Source organism: Prinia subflava, chromosome 8 (assembly GCF_021018805.1).
Source record: "Prinia subflava isolate CZ2003 ecotype Zambia chromosome 8, Cam_Psub_1.2, whole genome shotgun sequence".
NCBI classification, from domain to species: Eukaryota; Metazoa; Chordata; class Aves; order Passeriformes; family Cisticolidae; genus Prinia; species Prinia subflava.
In genome coordinates this window covers 17006271-17017068 of record NC_086254.1, presented here as the reverse complement: position 1 = coordinate 17017068, position 10798 = coordinate 17006271, and the positions used below count along the sequence as shown (strand labels likewise).

At 46.4% G+C, this 10798-nt stretch overlaps 1 long non-coding RNA gene across 1 annotated transcript; it reads right to left on the bottom strand.

Moving 5' to 3' along the window:
* Positions 1-509: 509 nt before the first annotated feature.
* LOC134554419 (uncharacterized) lies at positions 510-10400 on the bottom strand. The gene is made up of 3 exons (XR_010081231.1): positions 10317-10400; positions 4622-4712; positions 510-2214 (listed from the first exon to the last, which is right to left on the bottom strand). It is a non-coding gene; the product is annotated as an uncharacterized LOC134554419 (long non-coding RNA).
* Positions 10401-10798: the final 398 nt, after the last annotated feature.

Genomic DNA, 10798 nt, shown 5'->3' with positions numbered 1-10798 from the left:
TCCCTTCCAATGGAAACACCACTGACCCTGTGATGTGCCTCTGGAATTGGTGTGCAGCAATAAATAGAGGCTGTATTTTGAGGAAACTGCTGTTCTGCAATACACACCTTTGCCTGCAATACCATCCTTAGTGTGCTTGAAAGGGCTTTGTCATATACCACAGATAACCATGCAAACATCATGGGATCTGCTTCAGATTTACAGCATGGCAGGAAGAGAATTGTTGCCCAAATAATTTGTGTGGGGTTTTTCTTTTTTTCCTTCCTCCCCTTCCCATCTCCCCACCTTGGCAATTAATTAACCATGGTGGTTTACAGCAAATTGCCTTCCAGCAAAAATCAGGCCTCACTGTGATAGCAGTCCTTATTGCCATGTCAGATATTTCCTAGCCCCATTCATTCCCTAGCACCATCAGCTATTGTTATAAATTAATAAAGCCTGGACACATCCCATGTTTAAGAATGAATGCACAGAGAGAGAGTGCGATGGAGCATTAAAAAGACAGGACATCTGAAGGCTCCTGACAGGACCCCAAGGTTCTGATCTCCTTCCCTGCTTTCCAAAAACAACAACAAAATAAGGGACTTCCTAAATGCAGCTCCCTAAAACCTCATCCCTCTGCCTAAAAATGCATCCATTCAGAATTACAGTGTATTTTTAGACTGTAAAAGAGAGCAGATATAAATATGTCTTCATTCCTGCTGCAATCCCAATGGCTTAATCAACTACATCACTGATAGGTTCGATCCATGACATCCAAACAGAGATTCTATTACAGAGTGAGCATGCAGAGCATATACATATGTTCATGCCTGGGGGATGTATCTGTTTTTATGTATTTGTTCATAATATATGCATATATTTATATACAGGCATGGACACACATACCCTTCCCTTTTCTATTAAAAAAAAAAACAAAAAAGCCCTGCTGCTTGAATCATTTTCACAAATAAGACAAACCCCATATTTTGCTGGCAAAACGATTACGACTGTCAGGTCTGATGGACGCAGTGTCTTCCATGAATTATTCATAGAGGCTAATTATAAGCTGGCAGATTTCTGGCACAAATGTGCTGGAGATCCCAGTTATCTGTGACTGATCTGCTCCTCCCAAGTTCCTGAGACACCAGAGGAGAGAAACAAATGGGTCCAAACTGACTCACTCCATATGAGTTAGGTGGGGACTCAGCCCTGCTCCTTGGCAACTCTACAAGGTCCAGCATGACCCCAAAAGTGACCCCCAAAGCACAAAGGTTGTGTGCTTCAAACTGCCATCTCTAAGGATTTGATGAGGGCAATTGCTATGTGAAACAGCTACGCTGCTGCTCCAGGAATCTACTGCCCTGTGTCCAGCAGAGAGACACAGATGATGTCCGAGGAAAGGCATGAAATAGGTGCTAATGGTTCAAAGGCAGAGCCTCTTCTAATCAGCTCTACTTCCTTCATCTCTTGTGCCTTTCCCTCCTAGGATTTCCAACAGAAGAAAAATTGCAGCTCCTCCCCTCTCCTCAGCTGATTCCAACACAGCCCCAGCAGCTGGTGGTGAAGGGTCTCTAAGGGAAAGCAGTGAAAAGTGGATTTTTCAGGCCAGCAGTGGATAAGCTTGGAGGGTTTGAGAGGCCCTGACCCAGTCCTGGTGAATCCACTCAGTTTTGGAGGTCTCTTAGGCACATCCCAAGCCTCTGCCAGAGCCCACACTAACCATGGCACCCCTGCAAACCCTGCACTGGAGCGGGCCTGAGGGGTGAGGCTGGAGCAGAAGAGGGCTGCAGGGATGGGCGAGGCAGTGACCACTCACCCTGGCCTGATTGGGAAGCAGAGGCTCCCAATGCTGGTGTGGGTGGGCTGGAGGTGTGTGTCACAGTGTTACCCACCTCCAGGCAGGGTCTCAGGTGTCCCTCCCTCCCTCCGTGGCTCCTCAGCACTTTCCTGGAAGCTCGCTGTGGGGCTGCAGCTCTGGTTCAAAGCTCCTTGCTTTCCTCGAGGAGTTGGCCACTTCACAGGACTTTAATTCACCCATCAGTCACGGTCTGGAGAACAAATCTTCAGAGGCATAACCAAAGGTCAAAAGAAGTTCTCGTTTCAAAGTCTTGTCCTCAGCAGGAGTTAAATACAGCATCAAACTCCACTGGAAGCACGATACCTCACCGAAGCTGTTTCCATGGCTGGAACTCACCTCTGAGCAAACCAGAGGAGAAAACTCCCAGGCTTTGACTGGAAATTTAAGAAAAAGTACCAGGTTCTGCACCACACCAGAAAAACCTTGCATAAGGACAGCAGATAGCAAAGATCAGAAAACCCATGACCACAATTCCATGTCTGAGAGAAAGAGACAAGGCAGATTTCTTGAGGCTTCTCCAATCCATTAATCTCCTGCCCAGTAATATAAGGCCTAATTCTATTAGCAGTGGACACCTTAAGGGGGAAATTCAGGGCTTATTGGTTCAAATAGTCCAACTAGTTTTCAACCTCAGAGGATACTTCATTAATGTCCAATGCCCAATGGGGCCAGTTACTAATTCTGTCTTTAGGGCACACCTAAAGAACATGAGTCCCACGTATGAGCCCTTCCTTGCCCTTGCTCCGTGGCAGCCCCAGTTGCCACTGAAATCAATACTCCTCTGGGGGACTGTCAGTATCTGGAACACAGCTTTGATTTCCCACTGGCTGTGGGGTCACACACGGCTGTTCTGGCTGTGTGTGCAGCCACCAGCCCTGTGCACCAAGAGCAGATCCCCAAATCCCGAGTGAGCTGGGAACACCTGAGGCAGAGTAAATAATCTCACCACACATCTGTCCATGTCCTTGCTCCCTTCAAAATAAAAGGGCAGGTTGTAAGCAAGAGAATGAATGTCCCTAATAAGGCCAGGGCTGGTAAATAACATTATGCCTTCATTGGCTCTGAACCATTCATATTCTTCCAAGCAGAAGGGTAACTGGAATTGTACAGCAGTAACAGATCATCAGCTGTGGGGAGCCTGCAAACTTTGTCTCTTCTCTCATTGCATGCTACAAAAATTACCCCTCAGAGACTTTTCTTTCTCTTTCCTTTTCCTCTTGACATACTGTAGATATAAACTCTCTCCCTGCAAGGAAATTTCTTCTTCCATGCATTCCAAGCTCAGTGACATTCTTCACAGTGCCCTGGAGCACAGGGCCTCTGTGTGCATCTGTCTCCTTGGTGTGAACTTAAAGATCAGGAGTCATTCATTTACAAAAATAGTGAGGACACTTTTTTTTCTTCTTGCCCGAGTCTCTTCCTGAATCTAAAGGAAGAAGGAGCTTTCCAGATGCTGAGGAAGCAGCAGGCCTGCCCAGGTGCAGTGGGCACATCAGGATAATTGGGATGCAGAGAGGACAGACCCGGCTGATGATGTGCATAAACCTCCCTTGTCTGTACTCTGCCTTCCGCACCCTACCCCTCCTCTGCAGTTTTAATGTTTTGTTTCAACCTTTGGATTGTATTAAAATATTAATGCTAAGATTTTATTATAATTTTATATTCTGTAGTTAATATTTTAATACAATAAAAACCCAAATGAAATCTTTCAATGTTATGAGGTGAAATGATTATACACAATTGAAACAAAACAATCCACTAAGGCCAGGAAGATGTTTTCTTGGAATTTTCTTTTCCTGAGTGTTAACCAAAAGTCATTCTTTTGTTCTGATGGAAGCACAGCCCTCCCTGCTTTCAAAATACTAGGGATTCAACTGAATGATGTATTCAAGTGCCTCAAATTGCAATGAACACCCCTAATGTGGCTGAAGATTTATGAGCTATGAGATGTGATGTAGCTCTGAGGCCTGAGAAGAAAGGGTATGGCCCAGAAAGGGACTAAGTGATGAGGAGAGACAGGAGGATGCCCAGCCCTGCTGCCATGTGCCATCCCAGCACTGTCCTGTGCTGCTGAGTCTGCTGCTCTGCCCCTCAAAGGGCTACAGCCACAGTGAGGACCATCCTGCTCTGCTATGACAGGGGAGGTGAGCAGGTGAACCCCTGGGAAATGGGAGCCTCAGCTGTTTGGTGCTGAGACCCCTCTGGTCTCAAAACTTTGGGTGCCACTTGCCTGTGACACTCCCCCATTTTATGGCACAAGACAACTGTTAACACTTCCAAACAATTTTTCAATTTAAGGCAGATTAAGAGCAAAATTCTAGTGGGACTAATAGTGTGTAATCTTCTTTCCATTCCTCCTCTTGCATTATGAAGAAGAGTTCTCTGCAATGGCGTATTTCACACTCTGATGCTGATATTTCAATTTCCTGCTTAAGTTACAATAAAAACTGCCCACTCTGCTGATGTTCCCTTGAAGAATAACTTATGTTGATTGACATTCTTTAATTCCCCTTGGATGCAGCTAATGATTAAGAGATGCCAGGAAATTTAAAAGCATGTCCTACCTGCAGACTCCTCTAAGCTCCTTTGGAAGGCTTTGAAAAGCTTCCAATTTCAAGCACAAAATAGAGCTACTGGTCTTTAAGCACCTTTCTTGTCTTCCCTTTCTTCCTCCCCTATTTTTTGCCCACCCCACAGAAAGACAGAATTAAATTCCTGATATCAATGAAAGCAAAGGGAATTGAGTTCATGGCAACAGGGCAACATTGGTAGGACACTCACCTTTCCAAAGCTCAGGGCAGGGCAGCTGGTTGCAGGACACCCTTCCTGCATTCCCAGACAGGTCTTTGGGACAGCCAACAGTTTGATGAAGCTGAAAAACACAGACTGAGGTTTGTATTGATTATGGGGTCCACTGGGACCGTTGATGGGCAACTGCATCTTTGTGTATTGGACAACAGTGACACAATGCAGGTGTTGGCAGAAGGGAGCAGAAGCACGGAGGTGTCAGCAGTTCAAAGATGTGCCCTGGAGTCATCCCCATTCCCCCAGTTCTGCCAGACAACCTCAGCTACTGGGGAAACTGCTGCAGAGGAAATGCTACAGAATCAGGCATCTGGCTATGAAATCAGGCTACAATCAGGCTGAAAGTTGCTTCAAAATCAGTCCCTGCACAGGCAATCTCAAGCCAGTTTTGCTGGGATCCTTATGTTGATCACACCTGAGAAAACATGACCTTCTTCTCCTCCTCACACCCGGATGCACCTTCCCTAGCACTCTGTCTGACCCCACACACCTTTGCCCCTACAATGAATCATTTATTTTGAGTCCTTTTGCCAAGATAGTGAAGGTTTTCCTTGTGTTGGCAAAGCAGCTTTCTTCCTATCCTCTGTGGTCAGGAAGTGTTTCTCCACGAGGATTTGCCTGTATGGCAAGGATTTACTATTCCAATCAAAATCCAGCTCTACAGGCCACTAATCCCACATATCTACAGCAGAATAATCCATCCAGCACAACCACGTGAGGGAATTTCCCTGGGTGGACAAAATCTTGTTGACACTTTGCAGTCTGCTAAGTGAAGACAAAAAGGGAATTGGTCACTGGAGCTCCCCAAATTTCATCAGATTCCCTCAGAAGCTGCAACAGGGTTGTTGAAGCTCAGAGAGTTTAAAAGCAACCCCAAGCAAGGGAAGACTGAACATCATTTCAAAATGCTGAAGAATCTTCTCATCAAAATAATGTCAGAGCCTGTCACAGCGCAGGGAAAACAAACGCACAGAACACGATAGTTCTGCATGAAATGTAAAATGCTGTTTAGTTAAAACAAAGCTCTTTCAAAGCACTCAATGGGGAAGCAGAGGGAGGGAAGGAGTAAAAGCAAAAAGCACTTTGTTTTTTAAGTTTAGAAGATATTTAAATGGAGAAACCTGTTGAATCATCCAGAGCCCTGTGTGTGCTTCCAGCATGCACTGCTTGGCACAGGGAATGCAATTCTTGTCACTCAGGGAGATGGGAGCCCCTTCCCCTGATGCTCATTGGGCTCCTGCCCACTTCAGAACACACCCTTCCTCTCCTCTGGTCACCATGGGATGATGGGAGTGGAGGGAAGAAGCGTCTTTTAAATAATCAGAAAAAGAAAGTAAGAGGAGGGAGTGTGAACTGGAACTTTCAAGAACAGTTGCCAAGAGATGTTGGATCCCTGCAAATTTAGTTCCTGCACAAAGATATTTCACTCCTTCCCTGACCCTTGTTGGGAAACAAAATGGATGTCAGGGATCCACTGACATTGCTGCAGAAAGCTGAGGTTTGGAGCATGGACTTCAGTGTGCCAATGTACTGTGGTACCCTCGACAAAACAGTGCCCTGGCTATGCTCCCTGCTCTCCGGAAATCTTTTGGTAGAACTGGCTCTGAAGCCCAAGAGGATTCCACAGAAGAGATGCAGGAAATGGGATTGCAGTCAGTGGAAAGGTTGCAAACTTTGGAGTTCCACCAACTCCTCCATTTTGCATGTGCCTCTTACCCTACCTATAAAGTCAAATCAATTTAATCTCCCCCTTCCCTGCCCATCTATGAGACAGATCCTTTAAACATGGACTAGTTAATAATAACAGCCCTAATGGATACCACTCAGACAACTATGACAGAAATCACAGCAAAGGAAAGAAAAAAATCCATTCAGAATTGTGGAAGATCAGCATACCTGAGGAAAGAGACTTTCCTGGACATGTCTTTAATCTTTCCTGCTTCCAGCCCTTAATAGCAGAACCTGATTCAAAGACTTGGTGATTGATTTCCAGCCCAGACACAAAGTGACAGGCTCATTTTCAAGTATTGCACAGCTATAATTCTGTGTTTAGTTGTTATTATTGTAACCTGCTGATGGAGTGGGGCTGCATTCGAGGTAGCGGGCAACAGCTCTGGCTCGAGGCATTATTTAGAGTTGGGTGTTTAATGCCAGAGCCTCGTGCCCCTCGATATTTATGAAGAAGATGTGCCTGTAGCTCCAGTGCTCATATCTTATTTGTTTGTTGTTCAAACAAAGGATCAGAAAATTGGATGCTGTTTCTGGCAAGTGATATCATCTCAGCAGTTAAGGGAAGGCCACTGGTCTTTACACATTTCTCCAGCACAGCAATGAGGAGAGCTGCCTCCAATTCAAGGTGAATGAGTCACCTTGGGAAGTGCTTCATCTCTGTAAATAAGGAAAGGCTCTGCTCCATAAACCCACGGGACAGAACAGCCTCTCAGCTAGGGCTGAGCAGCTCCCCCAAGGTTGTGGGGCCCAGCCCCACTGCCTATCACTGAAATTTCTCTTCTGATTCGCCAGAGTTTTCCCCATTTCTTGCCTTAATTTCTCCCTCTTCTAATTAAAGATCAAATTAAGAAATCTTGCCTTGGAAAACAGCACATGGCATTTTTCTCACTCAGAATAAGGTTCTTGGAAGAAAAACCTTCTAGCCAGATTCAGTGAGAGCATTCATCCCACTAAGGATTCGCATGGAAAAATCTTGGTGGGGTTGTCAGGGGTTTTGTGGGATCAAGGCATGTTTATGGAGCCAGACCAAAGGGTCATGCTGGGAGCCCCCTTTCCTAAGCCAGAGAAGTGTCTTAGCCCTGATCTGGCAGCTTGGAAGCTGCCCCTGGTTTAAATCTCAGCTAACTCCCCTTGCCTTGCAGCACAGCTGCACAAAGGAGATGGTACAGAACTTGCTGCACTCTATGAACTTACCTGTGAGCTCCTAAATAACTCTGGCAGCTTGGAAAACTCATTCAGCCTGAGAAACTGAGCCTGCTGCAGCAGCAGCAGCCAAGAAAAGGACTTTATGCTCAAGCTCTGAAGTTTAACCTCTGCTATACTTCTGTGCAGCAGCAATGAGTGGCATTTGTGCTCACAACAGAAAACTGTAAGCAGTGATTTCTGGATGCTGCCCAGATACCCCTGAGATAGGCACAAAACAGTATTTCTTCACAGATTGAGAGTTTATGCTGACATGTTGAGTATCTCTATGAAGTCTCTGGTATTGCTATTCCAGTTTCTCATTAATTGTGTAGAAGACCAAACATTGCCTACTCTCAAAAGGTTGCAAGCTCTGTAGGGCTCTGGAGAGAGCAAACAGATACCAGCCCAGTGCTTTAAGTGAAGGCAATTTTAAGGTGATCTGGTTTTACCTGCTTCTTAAAAACCTCTCATTTTCTAGGCTTTCTTGCTACACCCTAGTCAGCAGGGCACTTTTGTTCAAGAAACAAGTATCTGTAGCACTTTGTGATATCGTTAGTGGGCATGCTGAGATTAGGTCAAAGCTTGGACTTGACGATCTTGGAGGTCTTTTCCAACCTTAATGACTGTGATTCTGAGTGTCTGGTGTGCCAGCAGTCCACATGGAATGTGATCCAAAGGCCCTGAGCCCTGTCTCTGTGCCAGCTGGTGACTGATTGGGCAGGCAGAGCATGGGAGCATAGCCCAGTGCTGTGCCAGGGACCCTGGTGTGACCCAGGGCACCCACAGCCAGCAACAGGCAACCACTCTGCACTCTGCCAGTTTGCCAACCCAGGAATGACAAGGGATGGATTAAATATAAATCCCACCCAAGCTGCTACCAGTTCTATTTTGCCAGGGTGTTATTCATAAAAACAATCTCCGGTGCCAGCTCTGGTTCCCAGCCAGGGCTGCAGACTAATGAAATTGCCTTTTATACTGAGCGTGTGGAGCAGCCCCCTCTGCCTGCTGGAGGGGGCCATGCCCCTCACTGTCAGCCTCCTGGGGGTGGTGGCAGCCGGGTCCTTATGGACTTGTCAGCAAATGGGACACTGAAATGAGGGCAGAGCTAAAATTTCTGGAGAAGCTCTGAAACTTCCCCAAAGAGTAGACTGCAACGGCGAGAATGGTGAGGGAGCCAGCATCTCCCTGATGTCCTGCAGCCATTCAGCTGGACTGGAAGGGTAGAAGGACAGGGGAGAAGCAGGGAATTAGCTGAAGGCTTAGAAGAGGAGTTCCTAGGAAAAACACAGCTGCCCTTGGAGAACTCTGGCACTGCTCAAAGGGATTCAGTTCTGGTTTATTCTCAGAGGGTTTTCTCCAGCTCCCAGGGACTGATGCTGTCATGCCTCGAGTGCAGCTAATAATCAGTCAAGCACTGCATCCTACCCCAGCTTGACCATCTCGGAGCACTTAAGCTCAACGTTTCTTCCAGTCAGTTTCCCTCTCTTCTCTTTCCAAAGCTGCTAGCAGCCTCTTTTCTCCACCAAACGTGGCCCTCTTGTGTTCACAAGCGAAATATAGAGAAATCAGTAACAACTGCTCATGAATATGAGAGGAGTATTAGAAAAGTGGCTTTTCCACACCTTAAACTCTGTTTTGATGGCTCAGGGAGCCATGAGCAGCATCCTACAGGTTCCTGCCCAAATCCCAGAAGAGCAAGCTGAACAGCAGCTTGAGTGTGAGGAAGGTTTCTACCTTCCCTTTCCCTCCCGCCTCTCTCTGGTTTGGAAACAAAAATTCCTTAGAGCTTTGCAGAGCTAAATAAGCAGTGCTTGGAAGAAATAAACCCCAAGCACTATTATCTGAAGGGTGGAACAAGAAGACCGGCGGGGAAGAATGCAGATCAGTGTGGGATGGGCGCGTACACACGGATGTGTGGCTGCAACACAGCTCAGATGTTCTGAGATGAAACGAGCAGTCGTTTATATCAGGGTTTCCATAGAGACCAAGTTTTGAAAGACTTAAGGTGGAACGATTATGTATGTTCTGAAGGGCTTGAGGTAAAAATAACCTTGCTAAGCATTGCATGGACTAATTAGATGATGATCCTTGATTTGGAGCTCTCCTTGATGGTGCAGTCACTGGGCCCCTGGGCTTGCCCACGTTCCCTGCTAGTGTGCAATGGAGAATGCAGCACCTCAAACAACAGCAGTGATCCCTGTTGCGTGTTTCCCTGCAAGGCTGTTAGGCTTTTCAAAGGATTGTCTCTCACTACCACTCTGCCAGCTCAAGCAGAAACAACGTGTGCTCCAACCCTTCTGCTGCCAGACCTGCTGTCACCAACACCCAGGCAAAACCCCTGGGGTCACACCGTGGGCTTTGACTGTGGGTTTGCAAAAGAAAGAAAGAAGCAGAAAGGTAAGGAAGAACCCAGCAAGGGGCAATGATGGACTTCCACCCGCCATGGCAAGGAAAGCCAGCCCCAGAAGTAACAAATTCACTGACACCGGCCCAAAAGCATCTCTTTGATGGCAGCCCTCCAGCCTCAGACAAGGGCGTCCGACCTCCCGGGATTTACAGGAAACCCCAGGGAGTGTCACATCCAGGGCAGGGGGAGGGATGGTGGGGACATGGTTAATTTGTGCCTTAACTGTATGAAATGCCCTGATATTGCTGTGTCTGGCACTGCTTCCACGCTCAGATAGAAACAAGAAAACAGAATACAAGGAAGACCCTCAGCCAAAGAAATGGGAGGTTCTCTGACAGCATCTCTCACCTGACGTTTTGATGCAACAAGTGCTCAGTCTTGGCCAAACCTTCAATTCTTCAGCGACTGCCTGCAGTTCTTTCCCCACCTACTGAAAAAAAATGCACTTTGGGTTGCAGGTCAGCAAGAACTGCTCATGCACTTAAGTCAAAATGGCACTGTGGGAAAATTCCTTTTTTGAAGCAAACAGAGCAAAACCTTCTCAATACTTTGCTTTGAAAAAAGGACATTTTGTTTGGAACTGCAATAACAGGGTAAATGCATCCAATAAAGCAACAGAATATTTTGTTTTGATGGGAAATAAACACAATTCTTTGAGGGCAATTACTACTACTTAGGCTAATTGAAGGGATCATTGAAAAAACTTTGTTTCAGGTGGCCTCCCCCCATATCTACCACTCTCCAGTTTCCTCCAGTTAAAGCCATGAAACAAATTAGAGATTTCTCACTCAGCTGCAGTCCTTAGCCAGAAGAGCAATTTCCATGCTGCC